Here is a 16,178-nt window from a genome sequence, read left to right on the forward strand (position 1 = left end):
TTATGCCATAACAACTGAGCTTTCATTGTTTGGAACGTAAAATTATTTAAAAAGAGAAACTTTAAAGAATTTATGATATAAAGATTTTAGTAGGTATTGTTAGTCGCTTAATTATTTTAGCTAATTTTAAATCATAGTGATGGAAGTGAAAATGGCCGATGTCAATTTACTGATAACGGGAGCATTAATATATGCCAAGTCACATTATGGCACATTGCCAAACATTATTTGGTGATCAACTGATCAGATTTGGGAGGAATAATCTGGAATGGTCTTCTTGATACTATACAAAATTCAAGAGGATTAACGATTTATATACCATCTGTTCTCGAAATAATTTTTATTCTATTAACAGGATTGAAATGAGTATCAAAAAGTATTTTTGTATAATCCGATTAAAAATTCGTGAAATGTATTAAATTGTGAAAAGAGTTAAAAATCGATTTCTAATATAAATTTAATTGTTGCTGCGCTGAAAAAACTTCTCGATAATAAAATAAAAATAAAACTCGTTTTTTATGCCTCAAACAGATTAACTTTTACCTCTTTCAAATAACACAAAGGTTATAAAAAGTTGAAAAGTTAATGGGATCGAAACATTTTTATTATAAAGTTTTCAATTGTAATAAAAATAAGTATACAGGGTGTCAATTTTAAAACTTGCAATCGTCAATATCTCTAGAACTAAGAAAGTTATTGAGAATCACTTAAAACCGTTTCGGTGGTTTTTAGGGGGAATCAAAATGGCATGGTAAGTGACACTCCTCCACCCACCGTTCAAGCCACCCAAGTATACCTACATTAAAAATTTTACAAAAAACTATTTTCCTCTTAAGTGGCAAATAGGACAAAAAGTTATAAAAAAAAATTGTTTAGAATTAACATTTAGGCCCGTATACCAAATTTGAAAATCTTCGGCCAACTAGAATTTTTCATTTTTTTCTGAGATAATTGCTTTTTATTATAATAAACATCAAAAATTTATTAGTACTAATTCTTAAATTTGTGAGTTAATAAACATAAATAAAAAAATCATAGTTGGCCGATGATTTTGAAATTTGGTATACGGGCCTAGATGTTAACTCTAAACAACTCTTCTTAATAATTTTTTGTCGTATTTGCCACAAAAAAAGGCACTTTACAGAAAAATATACAGGGTGTCAATTTTAAAACTTGCAATCSCCAATATCTCTGGAACTAAAAAAGTTATTGAGAATCAATCAAAACCGTTTCAGTAGTTTTTAGGGGGAATCGAAAAGGCATGGTAAGTGACGCTCCTCTACCCACCCTTCAAGCCACAGCCACCTTAAGTTGAAAATTTTAAATGGCACGACCCTACTTGCGATACATCGTTGGAAAGCCCATAACAAGCGCTTTTCAAAAATGTCATACAACAGCCTATTTGGTAAAGTTATTTTTCCAATTATTCAAAAACGAAGACGTTAAATTTTCATTTTTTTTACTATTTTCAAGGGTGGGTGGAGGTGTGTTACTTATCATGTCATTTTAATTCCCCCTAGGAACCACCAAAACGGTTTTGAGTGATTATTAATAACTTTTTCAGTTGAGAGAAATTGCCGATTGCAAGTTTTAAAATTGACACAGTGTATAATACATAGTTTACATTAAATTTTCAGAAAAACAAACCAAAAATAATTAGGGTGAATCCGGGAGATAAGAACTAGCGAGATAGATGAACTTTTGAACTTAGAGCCCAATAAATTATAATCTTAAAACAGTCTTTTATTCAAACTTGATCATATGTAATTTATTAATTTATCTCTCTTTCTCCATCAGGGGAAGATGGACTACCTTTATTGAAGACATTTTTTTGTGTATTTTTAATAGAAGCATGCTTACAATTTACATTAGAAAAGAAAAAGTAAATAAAAAAGGCAATAACTGTGAAATGCATTCACGAAAAATGTAACCTACATAAATAGATACAGATGTGTATCAAGAGTATAGAAAACACTGTTGAAAAAAATAATAATTACAGACTACATACTATTAGTGGTCTTTGGCAATCGTACAGTGTGATAAAGATGGACTTTTATACATGTCACAATATGTACAGTATGTCCCCGGATTGAATTTACAAGAGGAAAAAAAAATTTATCTTTGATTTTACGTCAAAACTGCGAAGGAAAAACATTTCTTGCTTTACCTGAAACCAGCACATCTGTAATTAAAACTTCATTATTCTAACTCAGTAGAAAGAAAAGTTAATTTTTCTCTTGATTTTGAACTTTTTAAATAATTTAATTTGAATAATTTTTCTCTGCTTTTTAAGTCCTGTCACATTGGCGATTTTATTATTTTGACAATGAAGTCACTTTGACAAATGAGTTTATGCAAGTTAAATAACAAAAATATTTGTGAAAAACATAATTTTAATTAATACCAATAAAAGCAAAGTCATTTTTGTATAATTAATAAATTACTTGTCAAAGTGACATATAGTTGTCAAATAAATAAAACCGCCAATGTAACAAGACTTAAAAAGCAGAGAAAAATTATTATTCCAAGTCAAAAATCAAGAGAAAAATTAACTTTTCTTTTCACTCAATCAGAATAATGAAGTTTTAAGCACAGATTTGTTTGTTTCAGATGAAGCAAAAAATGTTTTTCCTTTGCAGTTTTGGCGTAAAATCAAAGATAAAATTTTTTTCCCTCTTGTAAACTCAATCTGGGGACATACTGTATATTTTTTTAAATATGTGTATTTTTCTTATTTTGTTACTTTTATAAGTTGTCTGAAAGTTTATGTTAAAAGAAAATACATACGTAATTTGAATTGAAATTAAGATCATAATTTTACAGCAGATTTTTCAAATTGTGGTCGATCTTCCCCAGACTTACCCTAATCTAATTAAAAAATACTTGTGACAATAGAGAGTTAAAATTTAGTATGCACATTTAGTATTAGAAAAAATTACATATGTTTTTTTTTCTCGCTTTTAGAAAAGTTTTAATTATAGTTTTGATTTACGTTAATTTTAAAAATTTAGGTACTCCGGTTTGATAGACATTTAAATAAACAATTTGCTTTAATTAGAGCGCGTTTATCTTAAAAGAAAAACAAAACCCAGTTTTAATTAAAGTTGTTCGCACTACCCTTGCACAAAAATGTAATTTTTTGCAGCTCTGTCCACATAAAGATAAACAACCGCGCCACGTGACATATTAACTTCTGTTATCCTTTCTCCTTTCCCGAGAGATATCGAAAAAAATCTTGGACCTCACCCAAAACGATAAATGAACAACACTTGAAGCGCAAAATTCAATTCGGCTCTAATCTCCACTCTGATTGATTTAAATAATTTAATGTGTAGCGACATTTTTGCATTGCACAATTTTTTATACCACCGTTAAATGCGATTAATGAATGAAGCTTAGCTACAATTAAAAATGAAACCGCCTGCCTCTTCTTTTGACAAACTCCAACAGGGCACACCTCTGTGGCAATTCATCAATATTTCGGCACCTTAAACACATTCTGCTAGACTAATTAACGCGGGAATTGTGTGACAGTTGGTGACGGTATTACCATTTAATACGTGAGTTGTAAGTCGTGTTAGAGCGCGTGGAGGATTCCAATTTGGGGATAATAAACACTTCCACCTTTAACATTTCAAAGGCAAGATGAATAGGATGGAATGTAAGTAATGTTAGTTGAAATTACGACGACTACCCTTTTATCAATTCTAGGAAAAACGGAGGTATTCAAGCCGATATTTATTGTCGAAGGTGTTACCAATAATTACCGGCTTTCTACATCAAATCCGCTGGATCAATATCTTTCAGCCAATTTAAACAGAAAATTTCTTAGTTTCTATGAGAACTTTTAACAAATGTGAAAAAGCATTTCAGACTTGTTGGAACAAAGTAGTAAATGTAGTAACATTTTTGTGGGTTTTTCCAGTTTTAATATACCTACTCGATTCGCTCAATTTAATTTAAATTCACGTTTCAGTAAATTTGTTGATAAAATGCAGCTGCACGTTTCTAATTAACGCAGTTCGATAAATATGTGAAAAAGTTTCACATGTGTTCGGTATGTTTCATACTCATTTGACAATAATGGATTTTCGCAATAATAAAATTGGTCAAACATGCGATACACGTACATGTCACACCACAACGATCAAAGAGTTTCAGATAATGAAAGACTGAATGAAAATTTTTCGTTAATTAATTTACTCTTTGACTGACGTAATGAAAATAAAGTCACCTGAGATTTGGATCAACAAACGTCTGATTCTGGAGGATTGTAAATATAAAAGATTTGAGTCTATAAAGTTCTTGTCGTAAATTTATTCAGACGCTTTTACGACAAAGAGAAAACCGTTCAGGACTTAAAGTAGCAAAGAATCCGAATAATGTACAAGGGTTTTTGAGGCATATACCCGGTGGGGCATCGGTTACGCACTTACCTGGGCATTGATAAGGTATGTACAGTTGCGGAATTAAAATTTCGGACAGTATTGTCATTTTCATAATGTAAACTCTAAAACAACCTTTACATTATTAACCTAATTTTTTACTCTTGTCATGTTTATGTCATTTTGACTTACTTGACTTAGTATTTACTTTCAAAAATAGTGATTTGTGCCATAATAACGGGTGGGCAGCAGACCAAAGCGATGATTTAATTATAGTTAGTCCTATTAATAAATTTCTTAAGACAGACAAATTGTTTAATTAACAATTTTAACAAAAAAAAAGTTTAATGGTCAAATGTCAGTCATGATGACAGTAAAGGGTAGTTTACAGTGAACTTTTTAAAGTGACAGATAAATACTGCCCGAAATTTTAATTCCGCAACTGTACATTCCATAATTAAATTTACAAACAAGCCAGAAAAAATTAAAAGTATTTTTTTCCCAAAAAATTAAATTCAAATTTTTATGTTGACCTACGCAGATTCACTTCCTGTAATTGTTTTCGAAATCTGAAAAAAATACCAATTAGATTTTGAATTAAACGCAAGTTTCTATCTTAATTTTGAAAATCATTTCTGTATTAAAGTTTTAATTACACAGAAGCTCTTACAAAGCGATCCATTAAAAAATATTGTAATTAGCTCTTATTATTTGTTTTGTTTGTAAAAAAGTCTTAATTTTAATTCGGAATATAATAAAATATATGTCAACAAAACCAAAGACTAAATTTATAGTCTATTTTAAACTCTAGTAACTACCTAAAAATGCACAATAAATTATAAACGAAGCTGCTTATATACCTAAATTTAGGTTCATTGTAATTTAAAACTTGACAGTTTAAAAAAGTATCTGTACAGGGTGCGCCAGAACTCGCGCCCCAGAGAAAATTTTCAAGTAAGGTAAGATACCAGGAACATGAAAAAAATGTTTAAAAAATTCTGTCAAAAAATTTTAACATTTATTTTTTGGCATTTGACATTTTTTATATCTATTTAATGATACTGATGATCTTGTATATGTTTTTTTTTTTTTAGTAAAGTTTTTATTTAGTAAAGGGACAAAAATTTTGACAATAAAAGCCACAAATAACATTGAACAGAGTTACAATTTAGGATACAGCTTCCTTGTTTCCTTTTTTAATAGCCTATAGCAAAAAAACTTGGAAAATTATTTTTCCAACAGAAATAAAAAAATTAAACATTTTTTCCATGTTCCTGGTATCTCACCTTATATGGCATTTTTCTCTGGGGCGCGAGTTCTGGCGCAGCCCTGTATATTATAAAAACTACAGTTATTTGCTATGACTAAGACTGTATAGTGATTTGCTTTTTTAGTCTTAAAATGTACTTATAGAAACATAGTGGTTTTAATAGATATTATATTATTTTCCACTTTTATAAAGTCTAAACTGACAACAGACTAAATTAACAAATAGGTACCTGAATTCTAAATTATATAACAGTTTCCTAAATTTTAGGGCTTTAAAAATTTAGTTTTAAATTTAGTTTCTACATTCCTAAATAAAGCAAATCCATGAATTTTAAATAATATTCTAATGTACTCATTTAAAATCAAATATGAATTAGCATTAAGACACTTTTAAACAATTCAAATTTAAAATTCAAACCATCTTTAAAGCATTTTTTAAAAAATAAGAAGAATACCTACTAGTTTTCAATTAGAAAAATAATAGATACGTACTTAATTTTTTTTTTTTAATTGTAGATATAAGTATTTTATTAAAATTTGCAAATTGTTTAAAAATCTAAAGCATAAAAAATAGTATATAATTCTTCTATCGCCCTTATTTCTTCTATTTCCCTTATTTAATTTTTTATTTTTAAACTGATATAAACACATTGATGATAGCTCGAAGATCTCAGCTTAACTATGTATAAAAAATGAGATTCGAGTTTCTCGCATTAATCGACAAACCGTATCGCATTACACCCCTGAGTGCTTATTTACCCTGTTTCGAATAAAAATATCGTGCGGTTCGAATAAATCAAAGCGTTATGATATCGTCCGTGAGTTTATTTTTACCCCGGCACACCGTTACTTCACCAACGGTCTGGAATATATAGGAAAACCTAAAATATGTAATGTAGGTGAGCTATAGGTTACGCTGTCTTATCTAAAATCTACATTATCGACCACTTTCGAGACTTCGTTCTTTATTGCATTTTCACTTTTGATAGATTCAGCACCTCTCGACACATGTCTCTCCCAATCCTAAACACAGTAGGTACAAGAACACACAATAAAAAAACTTTATTGTTTTTGTTGCTGGTTAGATTAATATTTGTTTGAAGAAGCAGCAGGATTGATAATGAAAACGTTTTGCTTGAATTTTAATTTATGGAAAACGTCGTGACTAAATGTTATGAAAGTAATTGCCGATCAGATATTCTTGAGAGATTTTCTATTGTAGTGTTCAAGAATTATTAAATGGAAGCTCTGGTCGAAGGACAAAACAAGACTAAATCCCGGTTCTTAACGGGAAAGACACGGATTAAACGAATACTGACATTAACTGGCAGTGTGGTGACTTGCCCTGCAATCGAATTGCTTTGTCCACGACTTTTCACTTTTTGCTAAATCGGGATAAATCGAAAAACCAGTGACATTTTGAAATAATGACATTTAATTTTTATAGAAGTAAATGGATTTGATTTATTAACGTAAAACTAAAACACTCGACATCAAATATTACGACAAACAATGTTATTAAAGTAGCTTTAAGACGATGCTTCAGAAACTTAAAGCCTTAATAATATCCTTCCGAGAATTTAAAAATTGTGAATAAGAAAGTCGAGTGGATTAATCCTGAAATTACTTTTGAAAACAGTTTAATTATTAATTCTATTTTTATATTTAATTCGCTTAATTATTTAACGGAAACTCGTCCAATAAATGATGTACATTACTACATAGCCGTGTGTTATTTCAAAAATAAATTTATTGAAATTACAGATTTACACAAAACTTGCTATTAAATCTGTTAATAAATTTATTCGAAATTCAATTAATTTTAGTATCTCACGACTCAAGTTGGCGCTTTTAATAATTTACTCGTATTTATGCTGTTTAATAGTTGCTAGTTAAAAAATAGTAAAATATGCGCACATTTATCATAATTTAAATTAGAGACATAATTCCTAAGAGACAGAATAAACAGATTTCAAATTATAATTTCTCCCGGAAGTAAACAAATATGTACACGTCTGAGCATATTTCACTTTAACCAGCCGGAAACGCAAACAAAAATCTTATAAATAAGCAAAAATCTGCAAGATTTATTCTATTAAAATCCGAATTTAAACCAACTACCGTATTTGCTTCAATAAAGTGTAATTATCCATTTGGGGGGCATTTTCCACATCGTAACTTTTTACAGTTCTTTTTAATTATAGCAAGTTCCCATCGTTGTAAACTCATTTCATCTTTAAATTTCATGTTGGGTGAAAGTAATGGTCGTCATAAATTTCCTTTTAATTCGAGCTTGGAGGGTCGAAAGCTGGAATAAACTCCAGGTTGAAGGCGAGTTCCAAAACGAGAATGGAAGGTATGGACAGGTGTTTGGAGAGTGAACATATTGAAATCTTCCGGTTAGGGATTGCAGGAAGTGTTCAAACACGTTATCGTCGTGAGGGGGCGGCTATTATTATTGAATCCATCGCTCGTGTTGTACGTGATGAGAATAGATGGAGCTTTTGCGTCAATCATCATTTATTTAACTGTGACTAGCCGATATCGGGTTCGATTCCGGACGGTGCAAATGTTCTATTTGGCTCTTCTAAATTTTAAAGTAGGGACTATTACCAAAAGACTGTATCGCTTTTTCTAAGTAAAGTCGTTAAATAAATTTCGAGATCTGCGATTGAAATTCTGATAAAATTTATTGTGTGCTGGAGGCGCTTCTGCAAGCAGGTGGCACATGCATTTCAATTTTCCGATTGGTGTAGACTTTTTTATTTTTCGTGCGAGTGCAGATTTTCAGGTTTATAAAATTGCAAGGAATTGCATGCAAATGGCTTTTCAATAAATATTTGGCTTTATCGGCAGAAAATTGAAGTTTATTTCAAAAACAGGCTAGAATGAGAATATAACCATCCCTAAATTTCACCAAATTTTATAATTTTGGAAGCAAAATGTGGGCTCAACCGGGATTTGAACCCGGGACCTCTCGCACCCAAAGCGAGAATCATACCCCTAGACCATTGAGCCGATGTAGATAATTTTATTATTGTTTTTACAACACATTCAGCTAATAATATGTCTTATCAAATGTCGGGTCATAAAAGTTTTAAAGTTGATTTGACTTACTTACGTACTAGGTATAAAAATTGAATGTATGATTATGTATATATTTTTTTCAAAATATGCCGAAGCAGGTTAAAAAACAAGACTTATCAAATTTCATTTAATTACTATGTTATTAACACATTTGGTGAAATAACAATTTTTACATACAATAATAATCTATTTAAAATTTGCTACTTTGGTAGCTATACGTAATGAAAACCTAAACCTTGTTTTAAAAAACGAAAGCAACATTTTTTGAACATCTGTTTTTGAAAAGAAATTCTTTTAAAAGCCTCCAGTTTATTTACAAAATATCTATTATCTCATTTTTGGTAAAACTTGATGGTTCCTGTAAAAAAATTCTTCAGAAGTAATAACTACATATTCGAAAAGACAATCTTCTACTTTTACTTCTGTTTCCGAAATCCAAAAAAGTGATAAATTTACCCAAAATAAGGGCTCAACCGGGATTTGAACCCGGGACCTCTCGCACCCAAAGCGAGAATCATACCCCTAGACCATTGAGCCGTTATAAACATTTTTATTGCTGTTTTTAGAACAAATTATTGAGTTATTAAAGACACAATAATCCACCTCTAGCTTATCAATCTTATCATATAAAAATAAAATTATGAGTCGAGTAAAATTGCTAGCACTTAGTTACTATTTATTTTAGGCAAAGAAAAAACCAACAATTATGTTAGGCGTTCTTGTTAAAATTAATTAAAATTGTTTCTACTTATGTTTACATATCGTCTTACATAAACTTTTTAGATCACTATGATAATGTGTTATCAGCAATAAAACTATTACATTTAAAGCCAGATTAACAGAAATGTGAATTTATGGTAGTACTCGTATTCAAACCAATAAATTGGGTCAACTCAAATCGCACTAATTACCCAATAGATTCCATCTATCTGAGCATAATTTGTATTTATTACACAAATTCTTTGAATATTCATGCACATCATTTGTATACCATAACCAAGAAAGTAAACACGACGAAAATTTCTGACTAACAACTGCATAATTGTAAAAAAATATTTTCATCAGAAGTAAAGATTTCTCTGCATTATTTCAAACCGCCTAGTTATCATTTATTGTTTTCATTTAATTAACCACTCTATAAAAATTATACAATTCAAAAACAAGGGCTCAACCGGGATTTGAACCCGGGACCTCTCGCACCCAAAGCGAGAATCATACCCCTAGACCATTGAGCCGCCACATGTATTTTTTATTCTAATTACTTAATAACACAGTTTCAATTTATGAATATTCATTTGTAAATTACAGACTTTCACGAAAACTTGATTTCCATATCAGGTATTTGTTCCTCTTGAGCATACATTTGTAAGTACAATGACAAACACAAGAGTAGGAGGTAAATAAACAGTTACAATAAGGATTTAATCAATTCACAAGAATGCCTTAAATGTTAATTAGGGTACGTGTTGCTAATTTACGCAAACTGTAAACCTTAATACTTAACAATTAAATCGGTTTAAATCTATTCATAACTCAAAAGCTATCAGTCCTAGGTCAATATTGTTTACGAAGACAAATTCCCCAGGTGATTTTGCATAAAATTGCGGGTGATTTTTATGCACTCCAAAAATAGGTGTGTTATTCAAAGTCCGCATCTGGAAATGCTCAAAATGCCCCAATCTCCAAAAATTACCTGTCACATTGTATTCGACGCTTGATTCTACGACTGGAAAAAAATATTTCGAGACCTTTGCGACTTAAAGTTGCTCGACCATTTTTACAATTTTGAATTTGAAGTTCGAATTTTAAAAATCAACAAAAATTTATTTCTTTATAGACCGACCACGTTTTGTGCAAAAATGTCATTAGTCCGGTTTCTAATATTCGGATATCTGCCAATAACTTCGAAATTCTTGCTCTTAGTGCCTTATATTGAATACAGTAGGTTGTGCCTTCAACTACTTTTAATTTTTAATTTGATTAATCAAAATAAAAAAAACAAATTTTAAATTCATCTATAACTACTAAACTCCCTAGAATTTTCCGACTAGTTATAATAATTGACAATCAATTACAAATTATAAATGTTTCACATTTGGTCAGTTTAGTAGAAAAATTATTGGCTTAAAAGTTATGTCATTTTATAGTTTTTTAAACTGGTGACTTTTGCGATAACTTATTTAGTCTCATTGTAATTGCCGTTTGAAAAATTAGTTAAGTAACCCAACAATAATTTCATCCCTAGGTAAGGATTAGCTACAAAAGAATTTTAAATTAGCATCGATCGGTACAGGTCATAAGATAAAAAGTCACATTTTAACATTCGTTGTTTAAAGGTTTATTAAATATTTGTGGATGTCTCCATTTTTACTGCTGCAGCTATTTTAGATGCTTTATGTATGTGCAGAAGCACACGTTTGTATATTACATCTTCCATATTTTATTTGTATCATTGCGATGAAGCGCCTTCTATTTGTTAAAGTAGATTTTGAGTTTTTTTAAAGAGTTTTTGCCAAACCGGAAGCCATATACTTGTCAATACAGTTTCAGTGCATCTGCAATTAGAAATTCAAAATAGCACAAAGACGAGAGCACAAACAGTCTTTGAAGGTGCTATAATACTCGCATTAGAAGAGAAATGCGCTTAAGTCGAGCAGAAAAATCTTCACTGGCCTATTCAGTCCTTGCGTGGGTATTCAATGAAGCGATATTTTTCGCTTATGATCGTTGTGGCATTGAATGGAAGTTGGCGAAAGGGCATTACTCACATCCCATTGTGAGATTTATTTCATGGAAAATCTCTTACGATACCATTATTGTCATTGTGGTAATCTCGTATCTCAACTCTGCAGTACTTCGGTTCTAATTAATCTCTTTGCGGTGTCACGGAACTTTTTTTTAAAAACCGATTTGGATTATCACTCTTCGGTTGCCTTGTTGCCATCTTTACCGTCTTTATGTTTGTCGTGTTTCGTTTCAATATATCCAGTCAACACGCGAACCGTGACAAAAAATCAATCCCGACTTTGCACTCCAATAATAGAAATATTAACCAGCGGTTGGTATGTAATTATCCAGAGAGTTTAATTACATCGTTAAGCTCGCAGATTTGTGCAAATTACTGTTATTTATGTACGAGTTAAATTAATTAAATTGCTTATGTCTTTAGATGACTTTTGCTCGTTGGATTTGTCGGGCGATTTACTCTCAAGTGTCGGCGCATTCTTTAAAATGGTTACACGTTTAATGCAAATTTCCTCGTTAACAGTTAACTTGAGATTGTAAACGTAAAAACTGATTTAAATTTTGTCGTTAACACACTCGACAGTTCGACAAGTAAAATCGATAAATATCTTAAAAATTATGTTATGTAATTAGACAGATTTGACAAAATAAAATTAGTTTCGAAAAATTACATTTTTATAATTTCTTGCAAGATATGCATTAAATTAATTCGTAAGGCAGGATATATTTTACAGATCTTAACAGCTCATTACAACACTAGTCGTAAATTACATCGGCTACAGTTTGGAGGTGGTCTGTCGGGAATTGAATTAAGCATCAGTGGTTTGTGGAACGATTTTATTAAAGTCTTTTCGACTTTGGCCAAATTTACAACATTTTCTAGTCACTGTGTGACCGTCATTGACCCAAATAGTCTAGAATCATTAATTTCGTGCTTGTTAGGGACCAACAAAACTAAAAAAAGCATGATTAGTGTATGATTAATGCATTTTATCGATATTTTTTTTAGTGAATTATCGTGTAACGATATTTTAGACTAAATTACCTGTATATTAAATAATACACAAAAGCACGATTTCTTCGATTGTTCCCTTGAGTATATTAAATTTCTTTATCTGATACGAGCTTCTCAGTCTTTTCACCTAAACGGTGCCCGGTTAACCACTTAGAAATTGGTGTTAAAGAAAGGTCACAAAAGCCTGAACATAATACAAACAACAATTTAATCAATAGTGCTGGAGCTTGAAAAAAAGAAATGAAAACTTCGAAAACTAATAGATTTTATATTGTATTTTTTCTATTTAAACTTCAGTGTTAAAATCTGCAACAATAGCAGAGGTAACTTCCGTTACAGTAATTACTATTTTTGTAGTCAGCGAAAAGAGAATAATGAATTCTTTGTGTTGCGATTTTAGCATAACTGAATGATTTTGAACGCGACAATATTAAAACTATGAACAAGAATATTCTACTTTTTTCATAAAATTGTTCAAGTCAGTTCTTTTATAACTGCATTTATTAAATAAAAACTTAAAATTAGTTTTATCCTAGATGCCCAAGTTCATTAAATAAAGTGTGGGCATTTTATTCTCTTGCTGTTTTTATGGATAATAAATCCAGTACTTTATTTCCTTTTGTCATAAATAAGAGATGAAAAGTGCAATGGAATGTTTCATAAATGTTCGATATTCTATCGGTGCAATGCATCATATTGCAATATATCATCCAAATCCTCAGCAATATTATTGCAAAACTTCAGATAAGAACTCTGCACACGTTATCTACATTTATTATGCAACAAGTGTCGAGCAGCTAAATCTTCTTGTAGTAAAAGCAAAAAAAAACACAAAGATTTTTATTTTTTAAGTCAGAGACATGTAGCGAATAAAAAAATCGCTTTTTGGGCCTAAAAACAAGGGCTCAACCGGGATTTGAACCCGGGACCTCTCGCACCCAAAGCGAGAATCATACCCCTAGACCATTGAGCCGTTATAAACATTCTTATTGTTTTTTGCAACAAATAATCTAACCTACTTGATTATAAATATAATAATGTATAAACAATAAAAGTACTACAGCTTTATCCAGTCTTCCAGGAATGTCAATTAAAGGCGGCATTCAAACCAATGAACTATATGTAGACCAAGTCACATCGCACTAATTACCTAATAGGTTTCATCTATCTGGAAGCTAATTTGTAGGTATTTAGAAATTCCTGGAATATTCATGCACATTGCATAATTGTATACTTCACCTCAGAATAAAAATGCAAGGAATATTTCTACATATAAACTGGATATAGAAATCAATTTCGTAAAAAACAAGTTATATCATGATATAGTTAAAACTTCTTCATTGTTTACTCTCTTTATTTAAAAATAGAGGGCTCAACCGGGATTTGAACCCGGGACCTCTCGCACCCAAAGCGAGAATCATACCCCTAGACCATTGAGCCGTTGATAACAACTTTATCAAAAATCATAAACGACTTGAAAACGGTAAAAATAAGCTAATTAGACCTCATATCGGTTTATAATCTTTATTAGCACTAAGCTCCAATCGTCTTATCGCATGAACCATGCGAGTCTTATTACTCTTTTAAATTAAAATTAAATCGTTCTAACCAGTTTTATGATTGGTACTTCACTTTATAAATTGCTTTAGATTTGATAATAATCAAATCAGCCCGTCATTGTAATTTATAAAAACGCTTTAATTACAGTAACTAAATATAGCTACATTGGAGAAATAATAAGTTTGTAATTCTACTTTACGTAAGCCTCGAGACGAATTGTTTTATACTTTTGTCTAAAAACTCATAGATTTGTGTAGTTATAAAAGCAGTAATAAATTCAGCACAATTTTCACAACTGAGCACGCAAATGTTGAAACTGACAAAATTCCAATCCAATCAAGTAATTTATGCGGTAGTTAACCACAGCATTGTTAATTTTTAATTCGTTTTAAAATTACATGAATAAGATTTATATTTCATAAATCAAAATGTTGATACCTTTTTTGACACTTCAATATTGTATAAACATGTTATTTTTTCTTATCACTAAATTCTTTAGACCCTTGTGTAAATCTTCTTCTTGCTGCAGCAGCAATACATTTCCTGTTTTTTGGCATCTGACTTTCAAATTGGCTTCAAAAGAAGACCGCGGAATATTTCAGTTTTATTCAGTTTTATGCAAATAAATAATCCCGTCTTCGGCATTCCGAATCTGAAATGTAATTAAAATTGCAAAAATTAAAATAATAGCAAATTGTTGCGTCATATTTTAGTGGATAGGTTTACTCGAATTTCGAAAAGTTTCTCAACAACTCGGAATGTCGCGTTTTACGAGAACGGCAGTTAGAAAGTTTTGACATTTTTGTCATAAATATAAAGAAGCGTTTTGTTATGTGTAAACGCGTAATGTTTCAGAGAGATATTCGCAAAGTTCCAATAGAATACAAATTGCTTATTGGACCTACTTCAAACAATGAAAACAATAATTTTTCAGACATCCTTTCGGGCACTCAAGCGACTTATAAATATTTAACGAGGTGTAAAAATACATCCCTACTAAATTTAACAAAAATGCACATGCTTAGCAGAGTTTATGAAAAACTAGAATTGCGTTTACAAATTTAAAATAAATTGAGCATTTTAAAATGTCGCAAAAATGTTAGATTTGCTTTTGCTGCGCTCGCTTATGAATAATAGGTTTCAGCAAAACCTGAATAACTGAAAAGACGGTTAACTACATCGCTTGAGCCAAAGCGTGTGTTCTATTTGAAACGTTGCCGGCGAGGAAGTAATTAACTGGATATTTATTTTCTAGATTTATTGTGTTCCTTGCTATTCTATTTTCCGGTGTTCGTGGTTTAAGCTGATAAAAAGAAATATAAATATTTGGTGATTTTGTTGCGTTTAAGATATTTTTTGTCGTTTTTAAGAAGCCCTAAAATTTTCTTTTAATTCTGTTAATTCTTTTGTGTATAAATTATTACCTGAAAAAATTCGACTTAAATATCTAAGAAAATGCTTTAATTACACAATTCAGCACGCAAATCGCTCTTCAATAGACCATCTATATAATTTCGTATAAAAACATTTTACTGGTTTTACCACTCAAACAATGCAACCCTGTTTCAACAACGCATTAATAAATGCCAAAATACTAAACGTGTTGAGAGAAAGTTTATTTTAATGTAAATTTGTGTAAAATTGTAAATATCTCTCTGCAAAAACATTTTATTAAATTCTATTCAATTTTACGTTCAAAAAGTAGTAATAACCACTTTGGTGGATGCGCCGGGAGAGTCACAATCTTTTTTTTCCTGATTTTTTTTTGTAGCAATTTACAGTAATCGTAAACACAATTTAAACAAAAAGTTTTTTTGTTAAAATTGGATTTTAAAAACAATGCAATTAACTTATTTGAGTTCAAAGCATTCCGTTTCAGTACAAAAATTCTTTTCATTTTAGAAATACCTTCTCTCAGAGTACAGCGCTTTGAAATGTGATACAAGTACTTGTATGTGCCTTCAACAACCTTGAAAGGTTGTCTAAAAATTAAAGTAAATACATTATGTGATTGACAAACTGAAAATAAATTGATTTTTTCTAAACAATAATATGTTCCTGCAATGAAACAAAAATATTTGTTTAATATAAACAAAAATTATATTTGTATGCTTTTA

General features: G+C 30.5%; 1 protein-coding gene and 5 non-coding genes across 6 annotated transcripts in view; all 6 read right to left on the reverse strand.

The window, feature by feature from the left end:
• The window catches only part of LOC123015345 (potassium voltage-gated channel protein Shaker), a 126,827-nt gene that overhangs the window by 93,614 nt on the left and 17,035 nt on the right, over positions 1-16,178 (reverse strand). The window lies entirely within an intron of this gene.
• On the reverse strand, positions 8,601-8,672 carry Trnap-ugg. The gene has a single exon. It is a non-coding gene; the product is annotated as a tRNA-Pro (tRNA).
• On the reverse strand, positions 9,207-9,278 carry Trnap-ugg. The gene has a single exon. It is a non-coding gene; the product is annotated as a tRNA-Pro (tRNA).
• Positions 9,905-9,976, reverse strand: Trnap-ugg. The gene has a single exon. It is a non-coding gene; the product is annotated as a tRNA-Pro (tRNA).
• Trnap-ugg lies at positions 13,403-13,474 on the reverse strand. Its single transcript has one exon. It is a non-coding gene; the product is annotated as a tRNA-Pro (tRNA).
• On the reverse strand, positions 13,870-13,941 carry Trnap-ugg. The gene has a single exon. It is a non-coding gene; the product is annotated as a tRNA-Pro (tRNA).

Source organism: Tribolium madens, unplaced genomic scaffold, assembly GCF_015345945.1.
Source record: "Tribolium madens isolate multiple individuals breed KSU strain unplaced genomic scaffold, Tmad_KSU_1.1 Scaffold_97;HRSCAF=244;Tcas5.2_LG3a, whole genome shotgun sequence".
Taxonomy (NCBI): domain Eukaryota; kingdom Metazoa; phylum Arthropoda; class Insecta; order Coleoptera; family Tenebrionidae; genus Tribolium; species Tribolium madens.